General features: G+C 43.2%; 1 protein-coding gene across 1 annotated transcript in view; it reads right to left on the reverse strand.

The window, feature by feature from the left end:
- Window positions 1–21,682, reverse strand: part of MEGF10 (multiple EGF like domains 10) — a 105,502-nt gene extending 83,820 nt beyond the window's left edge. Inside the window, exon 1 of the mRNA XM_074570204.1 lies at window positions 21,607–21,682. The gene's annotated coding sequence lies outside the window, so the exon portion shown is untranslated. The remainder of the gene's footprint in view (window positions 1–21,606) is intronic.
- Between the last annotated feature and the right edge of the window lie 328 nt (window positions 21,683–22,010).

Genomic DNA, 22,010 nt, shown 5'->3' on the forward strand with positions numbered 1-22,010 from the left:
AAACCAATAGTGCACTGAACCGAATGACCCTTTCAGATCCCCCATGATCGAAGACTACAAGGGCCCTTCTTGATGCTGCTTAATCAAATCTGACCCTTTTAGCTCGTGCTTCTTTACGAGAAATAAACCTCACTGCCTCACTGTTCATTCGAACATATGCTAACTGGCAGGTATTCCCTTAGCCACGCACTCACTAACAACGTGACCATGCTGGATGAAATTGCTAAATATATGACTAGCCATAAACCATACTAACCCAATCACTGAGCCCTCCCTCAAAACACAGTATTAATTTCCTTATTTAGAATCCTAGAATTGCCTAGGTTGGAAGGGACGTTTCAGATCATTTAGTCCAACCATCAACCTAACTCTGACAAAAACCATCACTAAACCATATCTCTGAGCACTATGTCTACCCATCTTTTAAATACCTCCAGGGATGGTGCCTCAACCACTTCCCTGGGCAGCCTGTTCCAATGCTTAATAACCTTTTCAGTGTAAAAATTTCTCCGAATATCCAGTCTAAACCTCCCCTGCCGCAACTTGAGGCCATTTCCTCTTGTCCTATCACCCATCACCTGGGAGAAGAGACCGACCCCCACCTCTCTACAACCTCTTTTCAGGTAGTTGTAAAGAGCCATAAGGTCTCCCCTCAGCCTCCTTTTCTCCAGGCTAAAGAACCGCAGTTCCCTCAGATGCTCCTCATAAGACTTGTGCTCTAGACCCCTCACCAGCTTTGTTGCCCTTCTCTGGGTTATTTCATACCCTAGTGCACAAAAGTAACAGCCCCTCCAGTTTCCCCCTTCACACATTTGTTCTTCTGCAAGCTTTTTCACTCCCAAGGTCCCTCTGGGGGTGGCAGCCATTTCTACCAATTATGACCAGCTTAGGCCTAAAAGCCAACACAGCCACATGTCAGGCTTCCCTTCACAAAGGCTAGCAGGTCTTGCACAAAGAGAGTACCCCTAAGTCACTCAAAAACAGTTATATCGCAAAGTCTCAAACCTGAGTTAGTATCTAAGATTCAAAGTGAAACAAACTGGCACATTTGAGGAGTCCAAAGGTGTTCAAGATGGACTAAGTTCATGAAATGGAAAAACAGTTAATTTATACTGGTACCTGAAGAATAACCAAATCAGAAGCTGAGTGTGCTGGAACAAGTCTCCTTTATGGGGACAGATAATACTGCTACTTTTTTCAAGTGCCATGTTATTAAGAAAAATAAATCATTAATGAATTGCCATTTTTCTTCAGTTAATAGATTAGACCATTTTTATTTTTCTGTCTCCCTTTAATTACCAGAGGTTTCTAGAAAAATGAGGTTTATTTAATCACAACGTTTGTGTATGTGTTCTGGGTTCATGTGCAATAACTTCCAAATCCATTCATCATTTACACTGGAGTTAACAGAAGGGAAGAAGTACTGAATTGTCAAGTTCCAGAGAATCAACAGATAACCCACAAGTTTGGAGGAGACCAGGCTTTATTTGCCCATAAGTCATCGAAATCTCTGTTTTGAAAGCTATGGCATCACAATCCTTTAAGTAACGTTATCATTTCACAAGGGTCCTCCGGGACTACCTGCTTCCCTGCAAGTCACGCAGCAGTATCTTTTACAAGATTTGTTCTTACTGTAAAAGATCAGATGAGAGTTTCCCCAGGATCTTATGACCTCTTGGGAAGCAAGACTCTTTTTGGCCCTCTAGCTTCCGACGCTGCCATACACCACTTTCACCGTACAGTGAGAGTTTCTGTAGCTGCTAAGCTGGCAGGCATGACATATGCATTTATCAGTCCTCTTTTCCCTCAAATCAGTATTAAAAGGAGAAGGAAAGAAAGTTCAGTGGAAGTCAAGTCTGCACGAGGCAAGGAGGCATGGTAAAGACAAATGCCAGCATGCCGGATCCTTTGCAGATGGACTCATTATTATTCCTCTGAGGCAGGCTGCCAAACATCACAAGCATGGGGTCACTTCACTGTAGCTGTCATTGTCCGCTAAATCAGAGCTCTGTTCATATTAAAAGACTGGGGTTTTTTTAAGGCAGATAACACGTATAGGTCTTGAACATGCAAACCTGTGATTGTTAAGGTTACCTACAGCCCATGGTACCATAAGTTTAAAGATTATTCACATGAGAAGTTGACAGCATGAACTGTTAACAAAAATCTTTTGGCTAAATGTGCAGTCCACTTATTTTCCACCCAGATGAAAGGCTACCAAATAAAGATAGTTAAAGTTGTCTAGAATCCAAACCAAAGTATCTGAAAAGCACACTTTCAGAAGATGAAACAGCAGCTAGAACATAAACCCTGATACACTTTCTGGTCTGGGTATTAGTGGGCAATAATTTATTGTTTTAACTTCAGGTTCTCATACCAAAAAGAAAAGGGAAAATTCCTCAAGATGCTTAATGCTTCTTCATCCCAAGCCAAATAATGAAGCAAGAGTGAGACGAGGAATAACAAACAAAAAGAAACAGTTTCTAAAAATAATTTATAATAAACCAATTTTGTGAACACAGACCACTGATAGTCTTCCCAGGTGTGTCTGTACTGTTGGTGGTAGCATTGCCTCAGGTTCGTATTTTTGGGTAATGGCAATGTGCAGCTTGTCACCAGGGGACAGCTTGGGACCAAGACTAGTTCCCCCTTCCATGCACAGGGAAGGCCACGCAGGAGCCTTGTTTTAGAAATCCCACCTGCAACCACAATCTCTTTCTCTTAAGCGTGTGTAGATCTTGGGAGGTTGCCGTTTCCCAGCTGACTGCCTGTTTGCGGGCGAGCTATTGCAGCTGTTTGTTGCCTGCACCCTCCAGCCAGACCTTCAAGGTCTTCCTCCTCCCCTTCCAGCCACTCTCCACAGCTGTGGATTGCCCCGGGGCTGGCCGGCTGCCCCCAGGGAAGCCACAGGCCACGTTTTGGAAGAAAACAGTGGTGGGACGCAGAGACATGCAGGAGCCAGGGGCTAGCTGGTGAAGTCAGCTGTCTGGGACAAGGCTACCAACACAGGGACCAGCAGCTTTCAGTCCATGCACAGATGGCACCTATCAGCCCTGGGCATCTTTCCCAGGGTGGCTGTTGACAGTTAACAGTCAGTTAACAGTAACAAAAGCAAATAACACATATTTTAAGAGAGGCTATACAGTAAAGGGCTTGATACAAAAATATCCACACAGACAGACTTCCTTTTCCCTCTCTTCCCCTTTTCTTTTTTTAACCAAATAACATGTTCCTTACTGGACCATCAGTCTGTATATTAATCCTAGGGCTGTTTTAATAGTACAGGTGAAGGCTATAAGGCTAGGAGTAAAAACGGCTGAATGCATGTGTTTAAGGAAAGTTATTTCTCAAGTTAGTGGCATGTATGAAACCTGTCTATTACAGAATAACATGATAAGAAATCTGTATCAAATTTTTAGCGCAGTCCCCTTAAGCAAACAGCATCACCAGACATCTGACATTTCTTCTTTTTTCTAACGGGAATCATAAGAATGGATATTGTATTCATGGATGCAACTGTGAAAACTTTGTGGTTGCTGACAAGTTGCCTGGGAAAATCCTGTGGTTGCCCAAATACACTGATGCCCTGGTTCCACTGCTGTGGAAATTCTCATTCATGGTTTTACCCTCTCTTGACCGTAGCTTTTGTGACCCTTCTTTTCCTATTATCTCAAGTACCAGCCTTCCAGACACTGTGTCACTTCCCGTTTATTGCCAGCATATAAAGGAGTACAATGACAGGACTCAGACAATTCCTTTAGCTTCCTATGCAATTTAGGATCCATTTCAAATGTGCCTGCCATCCTTTAAAAGTCTTCTGCTTTCTTGTTTCAGCCCTCTTCAAAGACCGCCTCTGTTTCTTTCCTTCCCCCATTACATGCATGTTCTCTTTTTCGACATACATTTTCATCATACACTAGATTCTTCCCATTCCCAGACACAGCCTCCGTTATCACTGACAAAACTATTCAGTCTGCAGCTCCCCACACTTGTCACAGCCTCTCACTGGACCCTTTCATTACAAAAATCAGACATATAACACCCTCATTTTTTTACATCTTCTAGTTGCTAATGAATTGTTATAATTCGTGAACAAATTTGTTGGTAACACTGCTTCAGTTACATTTATCTTTGTAAATCATCCAAGGAAATGACACTTTGCATATAACACTCTACAGAAAATAAAGTTGTCATTTCAGTTAGCTCCTGTTTTCATGATTTTGACAGAGCATTTCGCTCTTGTAAATTCTTATCGCAGTACTTTGTTACAGACTTCAGTTTTCAAATGATCTGCTGTTTGGGTTTTTTTTAAAGTTAATTAACTCTGACGCCATCTCATTTTTACAGCTTCTGAACATTTCAATGCATTACTTATCAGCTTTTCTTTTCCACCTCCAGCAAACTAGTTCAAAGCATCTATGAATCATTGCACAAGCCTCCCACGCCCCCCTGCAAAGTAAATCCAAAACGCTCTCGTAGAAGAATGGGGAACCCAGAAATGTTTCCTTTGACACTTGATTCAGTCACTTCCTCCATCTCTTATTTTGGCACCTGCAAAGGTTAGAATGGATGTAGTACTCATGCATTCTTTCCTCAAAGGGGAAAATCTAAGACCACAATGCAAAACCAAAAGAGACTGGCTAATTCTGATTTTTTAACAAAACCACAATTAAAGGGACAAATCCTATTCCCATTAAAATCAAAGGGAATTCTGCCCTGAACAGCTTTCAGTGAGACTATAATATAAACTGATGAGGCCATCCAATAGTGTGAGCAACACGCAAGACTCTGGTTTTCAAAGTAAACTGGTTCAACAACATTGGGAGATCCTTTCAGTGCAACCTTGGGAGTTGATACTAGCTGGAATAAATCTGTCGCGGTTTTGGCCGGATTGGCCAATCAGAACGACAGATGGCCCTCCCCCCTGCTCTCTCCTCAGAGAGAAGAGGAAGAAATAAGGAGATTTACGACTTTAGAAAAAGAACTAAACTACTTTAATGAAAATAATAATAAATAAGAAAACAGTAAATAATAATAGAATAATAAAAATTAAAGAAAAATAGTATACAATATATACAAAACTGTATCCAGCTCCCAGGATGACAATTGTGTCACCAGCAGACACAGGGACAGTCCCAGACTGGAGTCAGCGACGGACAGGAGCTGAATTCTGGAACTAGAGTCAGGAATGCTCGGATCAGGATGAAAGGCAGACGAACAGACAGGGTCCTCCTCACACATCGGCCATTGAAGAAAGAGCGAGCCAGAGGCGCCTTGCCCCTTTGATCCCTCAGCTTTTATACTGAGCGTGATGCATGTGGGATGGAATACCCTGTTGGTCAGTTTGGGGTCACCTGTCCCATCTGCTCCTCCCTGCAGGTGGGACCCCTCTGTGCTTCTCCGCTTCCGACCCTCTAACGGGGCAAGCAGCGACGTTAGCTGACCTTGGTTGTTATAGCAATAGGTATAAGCAAGAGCCTCTGTGCACACCATTCCTTGGTATAATCAGGTCTCATCACTCTGAGAGGGAACGGTGTCTGAACAATATGCTGTTAATTTCACGCTTTAGTCAGTTAGAAGAGGCCCAGCTAAAAAGTAAAATTACAAATCAGAAAATTAGTTCTGTTTTACCTCAAACCAGGACAAAATAGAAGGAGCTCTATAGACCAACATGTGCAAGATCAGACCCATTTTCCCACCTACTCATTTCATTTCTCATCCACCTCCCTGTCTCTCTCCACCACAGTTAATTTACTACTACCTAATGAGATGCCACCAAGTGTGGCATCATACTGTGTCCATTTATACTGGTGGCAGCTGTATATCACTTAACTTTTATCCTAACTGTATACCTTTCCTAACACTTGTAAGCATATGCAGTTATGGAAACAATGCTTGTATCTATGAGCCTTCTCCTGTGACCTTTACTTACTAGCTTGTTTGGTTTGCGCTGCTCCTTGACATTGCAGGGTGACAATTTGGTCTCATCATCCCATCTATGGCTGCTAATATCTACAGACATAATATGAACAACAGTTTAAGGAGTAGCTGAACATTTAAGACACCTAAACACAACATTGTATTCTTTTTAAAAAATACTACAATCTTAAAACCATGTTTGTAGTTCTAAAATTTCAGTGCTTAGTCTCCCTATCCCTCAGCAGAGAAGAAAAAAATATTCCTAGAGAGAAATTCGGCTTGCCAGGTGCCAATGGTGTCTGTGGGTTTTGTGTCTTTCATGTGTTTGTGTGTGTCCGTACACGCGCACTTGCATATACATGCAGGCAAATGTACACAGGCAGATTCAGTACACTCCTAGGTATATAGTTGAAGCTGTAAGACAAGACACTGTGCTTTAGTGAATAAATAATACCTGTAAGAAATAAAACCGCCACCAACACTCACAATGGACAGCAAAAAAAAGTGTTCTTTCCAACAATGACAAAGTAAACAACTTGGTATTTTATGTATAAAAACACTTTGATACTAAAAGAATAATTTCATATCAAAGTTTCCAGTTCTGATTTATATACGTTTCAGTTTTCTCTTACCATAATTTTTAAGACACCTCAATTCATTAAATTTTTAAATTAATTTCTTTTAATGATGAATCAGACTTTCCTTTAAAAACAGTGCCTGGTACATCATTAAAAGAAACTAACGAAGGCAAATGCCTTAGAAGCTCTAACAATCTAAAGAAGACTTTTTTGGTTGCAATTAGTATCTTTTTCAAGACAGTTTCTCATATTAAAATATGTTAATTTTCTTTGGTTACAGGTTATATGAAACCTTCCTAAACGTCTGCTGCTAATTCCAGCTGAAGGCAGTGTAATTTGAACCCAGAAGAATCAAGAACACATTTTTATTAACTTGAGCACAAGGCCCTAAATCCCTCAAAATGTTATCCTTCAGGACACATGTTGCCTTCTTTAAACCTGTACCCCTTTGCAATATGGGTTGTAAAAGGACAGCAGTAGCACGAGCACATATCTGTCATTACAAAAATGGTCTATTCATAGCATTGTCTGACAAAGCACCTTTAGTAACAAGGCGCCCTATTCAGGGATCTAATTTTTGCAGACATTTGTATGCCAAATTAAAAAAATCTCTATGATGGTGGGTTTAATGAGGTACTTTGTTATTCTCTGTAATAAAAATTAAAAGAGAGAGACAGAATTCTTCAGCTTAATTGCCACATCTGTTATTAGGCACTTTACTGTGATTGACTGGAGTGTATGTGTCAGAGACTGTGCCAGAAAACAGGCAAACTTTGTAAGTAGACTTATAGCCCAACTGGCATTAGCAGGATCTCTGTTACAACTTCTGCTGCCGCTCAGTTAAAACTACAGGAACGTTGGCCTTGGTTCAGTCATTCATTAAAAATAAAAACAAGTATTGAAAATTGTGCGTGGGGTTGTGTTTTGGTTTTGGTTTTTTATTTTGTTTTGTTGGGTTTTTTTTAAGGGAAATTAAAAGCATTCACTAGTTTCAGAAGGAAATGCAGTGAATGTGTGAATGTGCCACCTCTCATTGATGGATGAGAGACACAAGCCATCCAAAGTCTGGAAATTGCACAGGATGAAACTTCATGTCCAGTAGTACATCTGCTGCTTTATTTTGCTAGCAGACCAGCCATCAGCTGAGAAGATGGTGCAAAACAATTTGCAGAGGGACGGGACGATCATGGCAAGGGAGCTTCTGGGAAGAGCGAAAATGGAATGGATGCTCTCCTCTGATCTGCATGGAAATTTGGGATGAAACTTGAACTCGCTCACAAAACTCCTTGTTCTCTGTGAAACCCAGAGCAGCCCAACAGCGCAACCCTGCCAGCGTTTGCCAGGTCACCTCACTGGCCACAGCAGGGACACTCCAGACAGCTTAGCAGGGCACTTCATAAAGAGATGGCTAACACGACTGCAGCTCCCTGGCAGCAGACAGGTAGGGGAAAGCACAGCCCACGTAAGAGGGAGAGATCAGAGGAGCCACCCTGAGGGACCGCGTGATGCCGGGAGGAAGAGCATCCCTCCCCCTGCCCATTGCCCTGTGCTGGGTGGTGCTGACAAACGACTTCTGATGACTAAAGACTCAGATTCACAACCACGACACCTGGTGAAAACTCCGTGCTTGGGCTGGACAGTAACTGCTATTAACACTGTTTTTACTACCAGCTGATCTTCCTTTGGCTCTAAAAAGCAAGCTCTTGGCATCTACCCATCCTGATATAGCAAAACGAGTCTGAGCTTACACTCACTTTCTCCCTCAACTGCTTCTTTCCGATTTCGCACAGGCTTTCTACTAAAAGCACAGAAATGTATGTTGCTATTGTCAGCAAGGAAGACAGACAGGCCAGCTGCCATATTGCTTAAAATTACTTCTTTTCATCCATTTCATCCAGTAAGGAGTAAGGGATTATCTGACCTTCCTTACTGATTTTCTGCCATGCTCTAGAGAGTGTAAAGAAAGGTAGGAATGTGTAGGAATGCAAGGAAAACTGTACCGATATCCATTGCATCCGCTCCTGAAAGGCAGAAGGATGCCCTTGTGTTGAAAGCAAAGCAAAGCTCTCTATCGTGGGCTGGGGCAAGTGGCAGGCACTTCGTCTGACCCAACCTGTCAGCTGCCCGGCAAACTAATCCATGAATAAATCTCTCTTCTCTCTGGAGGGCAGATTGGGACACCCTAATTCCCTCCCTCCAGGAGAGCAAGTGACCATTTTTTGGAAGGAGTCTCCCACGACGGGTGAGATGAGCCAGGGCAGATGCTCTCTGTCACTGTCTGAAGGTCTTTGTTGCGCTCTCAGGAGTCCAAGGCCGCTCCACGCTGCAAGGGGTTCCAGCAAGTTTCCGTGTGTCTCTCTATCGCGGGGGTCTCTTCCCTCTCATGTGTGTTTTCCAAATACCTGATCTCCCTCAATCTCTTTAATTTAGCAAAAGATGGGATTCACTTACTTAAGCACACTTATTTTTAGGTATATGTTATGTAAATAATCTCGCATATGGTATTTTTATCAATGTAACTCCCTGTAAGATCTACAATACTTTTTCTAACACTGTAAGGCGTTTTGTTCGTAAGGCTACTCTCAGTAACCCCACTGTATATGGAAACTACTTAGACTCCTGTCTAAATGTTTTGCCTCATTTCATAAAACAAATCAACAGCAGATCTAAAAACAGAATTTAGGTCTGCTGGTCTCTATTTTCAGCCTATTCTTAGGACCCATGCCACCAGTTCAATATTTTTTCACAGTGGCAATAGCATGCACATTGTGCTTACAGTTCTTACCGTGGATATAGCATCAGAATCCTGAAATACAGACTTTTGGATCTTAAACATTTACAAAGGAATCACCACAGACAATATCATGACTGAGAGAATTTTTAACAGATTTGGGTCACCTCTGAAGAGGCCAATAATGCCCTCTTGTCTGTCTGCTTTTTCATTTCTTTATTTTTCCCACTGGTATTCTTGTAAACTGCAATGAAGAAAAACACACATATATGCCGAAGAAAAAAACTTGATGTACTAAAACTTTGGTATTTCCCTGGAGATAGGCAATAGAACAGAAAGCAGGATAGTTTTTGGAAGTGTAGTGAGAGACTCCCACAGGAGAAGAGGAAGCTTAAAGTACATCCTAGGATGCAGCCTTTGGAGTGACTGCAAATGGATTTCTACTTCATTCCAAAACCTTCCTACTGAAGACCAAGAGGCAGGGACCTCAAACTTTTTTTACATCTTCTCTCATTGCTAGATGAGAAAAAGCACCTCCTTCCTGCATCCCAGCACTACTTTAGCAAACCAAACCAAACAAAAATCTGTTTTCTGAAGTTGTTCTACTGTCAAAATAAAAATCAACTTGTAAAAGGGTGTGGTACATACAGAAAGGTTGACGGTCTGCAAAGACACAAAAAGATTCTTCTGTAATTTATTGGCACAGACCAGAACCCCAAATCACTGCATCCTTTGAGGTTCACTTAGCATGAATGCATATCCTGGCTGTCATTATTCATACATAATGCAAATTGGCATGAACTAGTGTTCAGCATGAAAAAATGGAGCATATCTTGAAAGTGCATTAAAGTTGCAGAAGAACAGTATTGTTCCAGAGATGAGATTAAGTCTCCCAGCTCTCTGAAATGGGTTATGGAGATGGAAAAATCTACTGACAGCAGTGGGGATACTTAAAGCAAGGAAGCATCTCTCTTGCTATGTTTTTGTCTCGTTTTTCAACAACTCCTCACCCAATCTTCTTAATTCAATAATTAAAAATGAACTCTTTTGTGGGTTCGGAGTTTAAACAACTTCCCTGGAACCAGCGAATCTCACTTCTATTCAGTACCATCTTCTGTCTTAAAGTGATGAAGCCCTGTGGCATACCTGCACAGCAGTATTTGCAACGTGTAGTGCCTCTAATCTGAAACAACCCTAAAGCATAAAGAGCACTAATGTTGCTATGGATTCTCAGCAGAGTCCACTACAGAGCTGGCAACTCCCCTTTTTTCTGAAAGAAAATTTATTAATCTATAAAAAGAGGTCAGTTGTTCTGACTTAGGTGGAGGCAGCTTTGGGATATCTGGACAGCACAGACATGTGTGTTCAATGCACTACCCAGGCGATGCACAAGGGATCCGTGTTCATGCAGCTCACCTCCATTACCTTGCAAGTCCATTGATTTCACTTGAGTTATTCCTGGTTTACTCAGTGCAAGCAAGAAAATCAGTCTCTGTTCTCTTATGCCTTTTATTTTAAAAGAAACGAAACTAGCTAAAATTAATTTATTAAAAAAAAAGCACATTTTTTGCACACAGCTAAAATCTTCATGAAATCTACCCCTCAATTTAAAATACGCATTTCAATCCCACTGGCAGGTACCCTTCAGAAACAGTTGTTATTTACAATATCAGCCTGGGGAGGGGAAAAAAAAAAAAAAAAAGGGGGGGGTGGGGGTGGGGGGGAAGATTAAAAGATCAAGTTACTCTTCACTTCCAAACAAGCCTGGCCACAGCTGTACATCAGCTTCCGAGCAACTGCTCCGCAAACACACAACAGGGCTTCTGTCTTCCCACAGGGTTTGCTCGGGTCACCCGCATGTGGCGTGGATTAAAGCAGCACTAAAGCTCCGTTACAGAGCAGGCGGAGACACGAGTTAAACGCAAAAGCTGGTGGTGCCACTGGTAAATGCCCCCATCCCTGTCTCTGCCCCGAGAGGTCTCCCTCAGCTCCTGCACGGTCGGTGGCCGGGGCGGAAAAAAGCACCTGAACGATTTTTCTGCTTTTACGTTTTCACTGTCGAAGAAGAAGGAAGTCGGAGGGAAGGGGACGAGTGTGTTAAGGGGTGTTTTCCTAGGCAAAAAGAGGGCAGTGAAGAGGCAGCCTATGATTTCGACAGTGACAGAGCAATGGTGTCAGGCAGACTGTGGCACATTGTGAAATTTTCTTTAGAAACACCGTTGTCAAAACTGAAAACCAGAGGAAGGCGCAGTCCCCACTATCCAACACCTGATCAGGCGGCGTGGAGGCTCCCGTACAGGGGGAATGCCTCCTCAATCTGCTGGAAAGGCAAAGCTCATCCCTCAGCACCCGTTCTTACAGCCAGAGCATCCAAGCCCACATGAAGCCCACACCCTGGCCAAGATTTAAGACCTCAGTCCACTGCATGGGAAGGGAAAGAGACAGTTCTATCGGGGCTGTTACATTTGGTAGACCAACAGCCTTCCTGCACCTCGGCAGAGAAGCGAAACAGCCAGCAGGGCCTGGGAGGTGAGGTTTTTTGCTCCTGAACTTACGGTTCCTCTCTTCATAAACATGACATTGAGAAACTGCAGAGCGTTAGGTATTTTTTCTTTCCCATGGGTCATGCCAGGAAGTCAACACCAGTGCAAAAGAGGGGCAGCAGCCGTCCTCTGGCTGCAGGTGCCCAGGTCTTTGTCATGGCAGGAGAAAACTCAATGTCTTAATTGGCATTTGTATGCAAAGCAATCATGTGGTTAATCAGAATCCACTAAAATAGACAGATAGAGAGATAGAGAGATAGATAGATAGATAGATAGATAGATAGATAGATAGATAGATAGATAGATGGACAGACAGACAGACAGACAGACAGATAGATAGCTGCAGTGTATCAGAAACTCTCGCCCACTGGCAAAGCAACACCACCCTGCAGGAATAATGGCACCAGACAATTTATTCTGCCTCTTCTCGATGCTCTCCAACAAACACACAGCCAAGGTGGACTGATATTAATTACTTCATAACTGCTTCACCTTTGCAGCTTGGAGGAACATGGCCTTTATCCAGGAGAAGGGACTGTGAAGTAGCAGGGGGGACACACGCAGTCTCTGACGGAAGAACCGCCCAGGGTTTGTGGATATTCACTTGCTCACTCACGAAGCACACAAGAACTCACAAAGCACATAAGTAATAACTCTGGAAGTAGCATCACAAAATTAGGGGCAAACAGGACAATGGTACAAGTGAGCAAATGGGACTCCCATTTAGGAGTTCACAAAAATTCTGTTTAGACTTAGGTGTCTGTTTATTACTATTACAATTATCTAGATTTGCTATGAAAGTGAACACCACTCTAGAGAGGATATAAACTAAGACTTGTTGAACACAACCGATAAATCTCCTTCCCATCTTTACACGAAATCTTCTTGAGGTGTTTAGATTCCTCAGTCTCCTAATTGCATTACAAAAAAAAAAAATTTCACAAGTTTCAAAGCTCCTGTATTTTGATGTCACTGAACGAAGTAATTTGGATGCTGCCAATGCATCAGATAATACCAAAAGCATAGGTGGACCTGACAACATCAAACGGGGCCGTGAGAGCTTGCATCATGAGAGACAGCGACACCTATACCAACCGTACATAGCAGGCAAGAATCTTACAGCACCATCTCTGCATTAAGCCTTAACCATCATTTTTAAAATACATACTCAAATGTCCTTGTCTTTTGTGGTCCCAAAACCAAACAAGGTACAGGCAGATGCGACATGAACAGTAACACGTACCCAGGACAGCAGTTCATTTGTACAAATCCAAACGTTAGTATTTGGAAGTAATAACTTCCTTTCGCTGAGTAAAAGGGCCACGTGAGAGATGTCATTTCAGATTTGCAGAGGCTATTCGCTTTGCTGTCTTCAGAAGACAGACAACGTGCTGTTGCACATAACACGTACATTTAGGACATTCGTAGTGACATTATAATTTAAGAGATTCTTATGCGCCAAAAAGTAATTATATGGATAATTAAAATCCACTGCTGCCATAAGGCTGTGCAGAGGCCTACAAACATCCTTTAATGGCAGTCCATACAGAGATCGCAGGCATCATTTCCATAGAGAAAAGGAAATCCTAACTTCTATGCAGTCTAGCACCCTTCTAACACAGTCTAAAAAAATTATTAAGTGCCAATACTTTTCTTGAGGACTGTTTGAAAAAAACAGCCTGTCTAGCCCAGCTTTACCCTCAGCAAGCATTTATTCACCTGACTTAGACAGATCCCTGAATTTCTCAGACCGACAGCTCAGTCTCCCTCTGACACCAGCTGGGCTGTATCCTCAGTATTTCTTTCCATTAAAAATATTTACTAAAACAGGTAAGGTAAATGCTGGAGGAAGAAGCTGGTCAGGAGTCTAGCTAGGCCAACCTTGCTCCCTAAACCAAACACCTCTGGGGTTTTTCCCAGGAGCAGTGAAACTCCTCAAGCACACCAAGGTTCAAGAAAGAAGAAACAGCCACCAAAAAAAACATCCAAGTGTCAGGCCAAAATTGGCTGGGATTCTTACTGACATGTAAAATTTACACAAAATCATTAAGCTGTGTAGTTTTGATAGCCAAACACGGGCAACTTGGTGTAAAAAGGAGTTTGTGAGCAAACATGCATGTTTTTGCAGTGGGGGGTGAGTGCATGGAAGGGCTGGGGGCCGGGGGCAGCCTTCCGCACACACTGGATGGAGCAGGACAGAGCTTGGCCCCTTCGTTGGTGCAGGCAGGAGTAACAAAATCATCAGCTCTTCAGGCACTTGCATTGTGTATTTAAGTAGATACTACTAATATACCATGTTTCTTGATTTACCATTTGTACCACAAACACAAAATATAGCCTGGGCCTCTTCAGATTAATTCTTGATGACACAAAGTCCTCGATACAGGCATAAGTAATTTCGGTGATTGTCTTTCCCAAAACTATAGACAAAAAACCCTCTGAACAAAAGCCTAATGATGGAGAACTGAATAAATAAAAAGATTAATTATATAATACTACTCCGTCACCAGTTGCAATAAATGCTTTCTGTTCCTCTTTGCACTTCAAAAGCTTCTCTAAAATAAAATATTCACTAGGAAAGTGTAAACAAAGTAGGAAAAATGTGTCAGTATAAACAAAAATATTTTGAATTTCTGCATTCAGAAAGTGTAACAGTCACAGCAAAATGAAAAAACATACTTGAACCTCACATGAAATTAAAGAAATGTAATTCAGGGCACTTTTTTTTTGTTATACCAGTAGCAATATACCAACAAACAGGCAAAGACTGCTTGGTAAATGATGTGTTTCCCTTAAGTGTTTAGGAGCAAATACCATTCAAAACCAAACACTAATTTAATAAGGTCCTCAATCAGAATAAGAAAAAAGAAAAAGGAAGGGGGGAAGGAGGAGGAAGGAGAGAGGTGGAAAAAAAGAAGAAAAGGGGAAAGAAAAGGAGAAAGAAAAAGAAGGAAAGGGGACAGGGGGGAGAGGCAGAAAAGGGGAAAGAATGAAAAAGAAAAAAGAGGGAAAAAAAGGAAAAAAAAAGAAAAAATGGGGGGGAGGGAAATAACCTACAGCTGTAGCTAGAGAATGAGGTCAAAGCGCCTTTGCTGGGTGTGAACACCAGTGACTCTGGCCATCATCTGGTGCCACCTCCTGTGCGCTGGAGAAGACAATCCCGCCCTCAGGGCTGCAAAGGCGAAACAGTTGTTTTTAAACAAATACATTTCTAATTGAAGAGCTTTCCACTCCAGCTGCCGTACCCTATTTTTTAAGTAGATTTACAATGGCTGACGCAAGCATGCTGCCTTTGGGGCCAAGATTGCTGCAGCTCACAAGTTGTCAGGGATGTTTCTTCATGTACCAAGTGCTCTGATTCTTGCCCATGGTCTTGAACCCTTTGAAGAGGGTTTCTAAGTCACCAAACAAATGCTTCCCACAAACACACATAAGCATTATTTTTGCCTTAGTTTCAGTGATCGTAACAGCTGTGTGTTGACAGACCAGAGCAGTCCAAGATTTTGTCCACACTTTAGAGGAAACTAAAACTAAGTTATACATGCTCAAAAGCACACTGTAGGAAGCAATCTTGCAGCATGGAGCAAGGGAACTGGAAGATCTACTTGGTCAGTTGACATACTCTGTCGTGTTCCCACCATGTCTGTCCTCAGTGCTACATTACAGGTTTTTTGCTGATTCCTGACAGCCACTTCCAAAAAAAAAAAAAAAAACCCCAAACAAATCCATTGTGTCATTTTGTACTTAGAACTTAACTGGACCTTGGCACGTAGACACATATGCGTTCCTGCACACACACATATGTCTTCTCTTTTTTTAACATGCAAGCGCTTCCACTGTATTCATGTTCTCGGGGCGACCAAGCTCCGACTGACTATTGGCTTTGGGAGGATCTGATGCCAGCCAGCCGTGCATAATGGCCTCTTTGTCTGGCTGTCACATGAACAGTGTTGTGTTACAATCATTGTCACTCCGGGCTTAAACTGCAAGGCATGCTTTCACACAAAACATTCACTTTGGGGGCTCTTTTTGGCAGAGCCCTGTGATTGAAACTCTTTTGCTCCTCTTTAGTAAAGCAGTTCAGCAATGCTGAAACTTTGAAAGTCAGGATTCAAAAGCTCTCATCCAAATCAACTGATTCTGAAACTTCTCTGTGGGTCACATGAAGAAAGGGGTAAGCAACATAAAATAGCCATGATCTAAATCCCTATGTGTGAATCAACACCAAACTCAAGTGCCGAGCAACGTGGTTAATAAAAAATAGACTGCTGTAGTACAGAAGGTCTGAATGAAGCCTACAACGGTGAAAACATAAAAATAAAGTTGATTCAGTTCACCTTTGCAGTATGTGAGGTCAGAAGGATACCACCATGGTAGTGGGATCCTCCTAAAACCCAGTTTAGAAGACAAGCACAACACCACAGCTGCAAATTCCTCCCCTTTGTTCCACCGGCTAACAACCCGGCTGCTCCTGCCTGCCGCTACAACGCAAAAGGCAGATGCACCCTTTAGCCCTGATCTTTAGGTATGAATTACGATGGTCAAGAATTGCGTGTCAAAACGAGATTGCAGCGTGCCGCTTCCTCCAGCACGTGCCTGGCTCCCCATGGGGAACCCCAAGGCATGGGGCAGAGCCGGAGCCAGGGAGCTCTTGGGCAGCTCCCACACCCCGGGCTGTTACGGCTGCGAAGCCACAGCATGACGGCAGGGCACTGCCACATCCACTGTGAACCATGGGTGAGGATCTCATCATGACTTTTCCCAAGCCCTTTGACAGCAGAGTATTTTGTTCCAAGTAACAGTTGGAGACGGGAAAAATCCCAACTCAAAGTTATCTCCACCTTGGATGTTTTTTTCTCCTGCACTTCAGAAAAACGTCTGCAAGATAAAATCAAAATGTTTCCACAAGACAAAAATGAGTAACTTACCAGGTGACAATGTTATTACTGGCTGTGTAAATCCTTTAAATTCACCAAGAACCCAAAAAAAAGTCTGAGAAGGAGATAAACAAGATTTCTGTATAGGAGAGACTTCAAAAGATGCTGTGAACACACTGAACTCATTGAGACCTTGCATGGATGTCTTTGTTTTCATTAATGAAAAATATTCTCACAGAGCTAAGACCAAAATATGTTAAGAACGACATCCTCCTGCCCTTACTGTCTCTCTGAATCATTTTGTGCTGCACATATTTGTCTCATACAGTTACTTATGGAATACAGCACTACTCGCTTTGAAGAGGGCTTTACAGGATCTACCCCTGAAAGACGTAAGCACAATGCAGGAAGTACTCATAGCATAATGCTTGCCATGTACAGAAAGCTTTACAAAGCAATGGCTTCTTTCCAAAAGAAATGGGGGTATGCATGGAGCAGCAAACTACCAGTTTGCTTATTGTTTTCTGTCCAGTTCATTTTTCTTTCCTTTGCATTAAAGTAATATATCTTCTGCTAAACTCTGGTTAGGTATTCCACCCTGCTACTGCTCATAGACTTGGCCATCGCCCTAAACACACATTATTGTTCTCTTGATCATTCTTTTTTCTTGAGCAGTCTTAACAAGCCCTCCCTCTTCTCTACATCCTCTGCCACTGTTTCAAGCACACTCTCCCAGACCATCACTGCCCATGAGAGACACCTTCGGGCTGGGTCAGGGCCCCCCAGTCTCATGCCTGGACAACTTCACCCATGCCACAAAACCCTGATGGTCTTCTCTCGTCCAGCCTGACAAATCCACCTTTTGCATCACCCTAAGGTCATGACTCCTCTGAGTCTCCCCTTGCCTTTCACGGCCCAACATTTCTCATACTTAACAAGATGTTGACCCTTTCTTTGGTAATTGGTAATATACTGCTGTTTCAGAGAAGTACTTCTACACAGTCTCCTATTTGAGGACTCTCACCTGAAAAAAAACATCATTAATCCCTTTTAAATGTTTTCATTTCCATGATTTCTGATGAATAATATAATATGACTGTGGCTTAACAGCTGTTTTCATTATTTCATTGTCCTTCTTTATTGCCTATTGTCTTTTGTCTTAAGTTTTAGATTATAAAAGGCAGGATCATTTTTGTTATTGTTTTTGTGCTGTTGTAAAGCTCCTGTTACTGTAGGGGTGGGACAACCTAACAGCTGTTCGTGCTAGTGTTTCTATTTTAAATATAAGACACATTAATATGAAGTCTTTATATTCAAGTTTCTTTGCAGGACTTAACTTGCATCTCTGTGTGTTCAACAAAAATAATTTGGTAGGCTTAGAACAGTGTTCTTTTACAGCAGCAGAAAAACGATTAAATTTCTTTCCTGAGGTCACACAGCAAGTCAGTGTCAAAGTTAAAATTATGCTTTGTGCTTCCCAATCTATATTCTTTCGTTGTCTTGCACATCAAAAGGGCTCAGAATTAGTACCTCATTGCTGACTATGGGCTAATTTCTCTGACAATCAGATACAAAACACAGATAAAACATGAAGAGCTGGCTGTCTACATTTTAATATAAACCTAATGTGTACATCCAAAGGCATGAACCACAAATCCTTACATAAGCAAAACATCAATTAAAGACCAGACAGTTTGAATAGGTTAATTAACAAGAATGCTGACACAATCAATAAAGCTATTCTAATGAAGCCAATCCCTCCCCAGAATACTACTCCTATTTTTATGACAGATGGCTTTAGACGATACTGTTTTTATAAGAAAAAAACATTTGGAACATCAAGACACAGATTCTTCTCATAGGTGAAAAAATAATGCAGTTATTTCTAAGTTTATGGTATGCTGATTCTAGGGTCTGTTTCAAATCTTCAAAGGGGAATATGCGTACCAATTACTGGGAAACTCATCTCTCAATAGTAAAAATCAGGGTCAAATTCCATTGCTGACAGTGAGTCTGTAACATAACTATGATACAGTAAATTCTGGTGCCACTGGCATCATCCATCAAGGAAGACACTGCTTAGGGGAAGTAAGGATGTAAGAACTTTTGACTGTAATTCCACTACATCATTCCACTCCACATCTAAAGAAAGGCTCATGTGGATTTTATTGCTCTACACTGTGTTCCATTTAAAAACTGAATGTTACAGTATTCTCCATGGAAGGATCAACACATCTTTGTTTTGACTAAGGCTGTAGCATGTATGCAAAGAATCTGTTTCTTTTTTTCCTTCCTCAAAAGCCACTTACTTCCCCTAATGAGAAAAAGTGAAAATGCCTAGACAAGAAAAAGGTATGTAGAGACACGGTGCAGAACTCCTGCCAAGTAATCTGAATATAAATTCAAGGGATCCTCAGCAGCTGCAGTCAAAAGCCCACTCCAAACTCTGTTAGATGTTAATCAAACTTAAGTATGTTAATGCACGGTTCCCGTGTTCTTTGCATAGATGAGTTAACTGCTTTTGTTAAACTGTATTTGCTAGGTGTATGCCCTCATACAGCAAAATGCATCCTTTTGTGGGAAGCAGGGTTATGAGAGTCACCAAAGGACTGTTCGCTTGTTCTTCTGTTCACCTGCGGGGCAAGAACAGCTCGTTTAAACATTGAAAGCCCTGGAGAGGTCCTGCTGGTACCCACCTTGTAAGGACACCACCCCACACCGCCAGTTGCATTTAGAGTGTTGGCATTAGCCATGCATATTTTAGCTAGAGCCCCAAAATGTTAAAATGTATGGTATCCAAAGGGCTAAAGGATCACACTATTGAGGCAAAGGCAGTGCAGTTTCTGTCTATGGGGGCTGTCCGTGGGGAGTCGGAACTGGCGTGCACAGCCCGGCCCCTGGAGAACAGATCCGTCCTGTCACCACCTGATACTCAAAACAGGGGATCTCTGATAAGTGATTTCCAGGGAAATTAAGTAGATACAACTTCACACAGGCCACTGAGCAGCCAGCAGCTGAGAATTTTTTTGCGAGATGTGGATTGTAATGAGTGAGCGAGACACAGAAAATTCACTGCCAATCCTGTGAACTGCTTGTGTTCTAGCAGAGACTTGTAACACTCCAGACGTACGACTGCAACATCTTAAGAAGCCAAACGCAAAGCCATGCCATTTCCACAGCATACTAACAACCAATGCTAACATTATGATCCACCTCTTTTGGGAGCAATATGCATTTAAATTTGATTGTATGACAGGGCCACATGGTACTTACAGTTGTCTGTGTAAGAAAAATAGAAAAAGTTTTACTAGATAAGGTACCATGTTCTGATGCTGTGCAAGTGCCCAGTTATATGAGCAAACAAGTAGGAACCTGGGCCTGAATTACGTTGTTTGTCCAGCTTATTAAAAATATGGAGCACACCTGCCCAGCTGGCCTTTCTGACTTGAGATGGAAAATAAAAACAGGCTCCCTAATACCATTTCATTTTCAGGGCTACTGAGTAGCAACTGATACAGATAATTTGGCCACCCAAGCTGTTATTTTCCTAAATTCTGTCTCCAGCTCAGACACTTGCACGTCCCCCCTGCGCTTCAAGAAGAACGCACATACCTAATTACGTATGCTTTACTCCCGGTATTGTGTTATTGGGCAAAAATGCCATTTAGGGGTGTTGACAAGGAAACTGAAGCCTGAAGGCAGCTTTCAGTTTCAGACTCACATCAGACATGCTGCTCAGTCAAAGCATCTAAGACTTTTCGGAGTTGTTCTGTAGCTTATCTGCAGGGAAACAAATGTCATTTTCCAGACTTGGCTTTTTTTTTTTTTTTTTTGTTCTTCCAAGTTGCTGGATAAAAACATTTTTCCTAAATAGAGTCATTATGTTAATCAGCTTTCCAAACTGCTGCTGCCAAAGCTCAGTTACAAACCTGAGAAAGTATGCCATGAAACATCTTCAGTACTGACGGCATGTTCCAAACTGAGGTTTTAAACTCACTCTACCATCAAAAGTTTGTACTTGAGAAAAACTTGAGAGCTGTACACGATTCCGGGAAATATATGTCTGCTTTGAGTACATTTACTCAATGACTGGCAGCAACGTTTAAGTAATTTATAAGGTTACCAAAAAGCCCTGCATTCCCAGCTCATTCTAGGAAAAGCAGCTGCTTATTTTTCCTAATTGATTTGTGCCTACATTTCCAGATCGAGCCTACTTCTTGGCTGAAACACAAAATAGGAAATATTTACACTACTATGACTGTCGCCAAAAGAAAATCTGTACAGGATACCACGCAACTGAGAATTTCTCTAGGCAGCTTCTGCTGAAAGACATATGCTGGAGCAATGAAGTCAAGTTATTAAACAGATGTACGTTTTCACGTGCAGGTCATGTTTATTTACATATATACACAAACATCCCTCTGTCTCCGTATGTACCCTCATTGCGGCCTCTGTTCAGGACTGCCAAAAGCCTTCCGTGAAAACGAACGGTAACCTTTAAAATACCCATCTTTCGCGCAAATCTGCTCTGCGGGGAGCCTGAACCGACTCGTCCCGTCTGTGGACGGCCGGGGCGGGAGAGTGAGGCGACGCCAGCTGGGGACAGCGCGACGAGCCTGCCCGGACGCCGGAGCCGCCCCACCAGCCCGGTGTTCCCCCCGCCACCAGCGACAACGCGGAGCGAAACACGCGCGGGCGCCCGGCTGCTCTGACAAAGCGGCGGTACCCACCAGCGGGGCGAGCATCCCACTGAGGGCAGCCCCCGCTCCACTCCGGGGGCGATGCCGCCTCGCTCCCCCCGGGGATGCTGCCTTGCTCCCTTCGGGATGCCGCCTCGCTCCCCTCAGGATGCCGCCGCCCGACCCGGGATGCCGCCGCGCTGCTCCGCCGCACCCGCGCCCGGCGCCTGCGGGACGGGACGGGAGAGGACGGGACGGACGGGAGGGATCCCTGCCTACCTGTCTCGCGGGCGCCCTCCCCGTCCGAGCGGGATCCGCCACCGGGAGCTGCCGCCGGGTTCCGCGCCGCCGCCGCGCCGAGGGAGGGGCGGTGAGTGCGGCGGAGCCGGCGGGGCTCAGCCCCTCCTCCGCCCGGCCCGGCCCTCCACACGCCCCTGGCCCCGGCCCCCGGGGCGGTGTCCGAGCGACGGACAGACAGGCAGACACTTGGCCACTTACACGCTTTCGGGCTGGTGTCGCCCGCGGATGCTGTTTCCCCCCCCATCATCCCGCCCCAAAACAGCCTCCCTGCGATCGCTTGCAGGCAAAATGAAAACTACATAGGGACTTCAGAGGTCCCTTGCTCGGCCGGTGAAGGGTGGGTACCTACCCTGCAGGTGACCCAGGAATAAAATCTTCAGAGC

This window comes from Larus michahellis, chromosome Z (genome assembly GCF_964199755.1).
Source record: "Larus michahellis chromosome Z, bLarMic1.1, whole genome shotgun sequence".
Taxonomy (NCBI): domain Eukaryota; kingdom Metazoa; phylum Chordata; class Aves; order Charadriiformes; family Laridae; genus Larus; species Larus michahellis.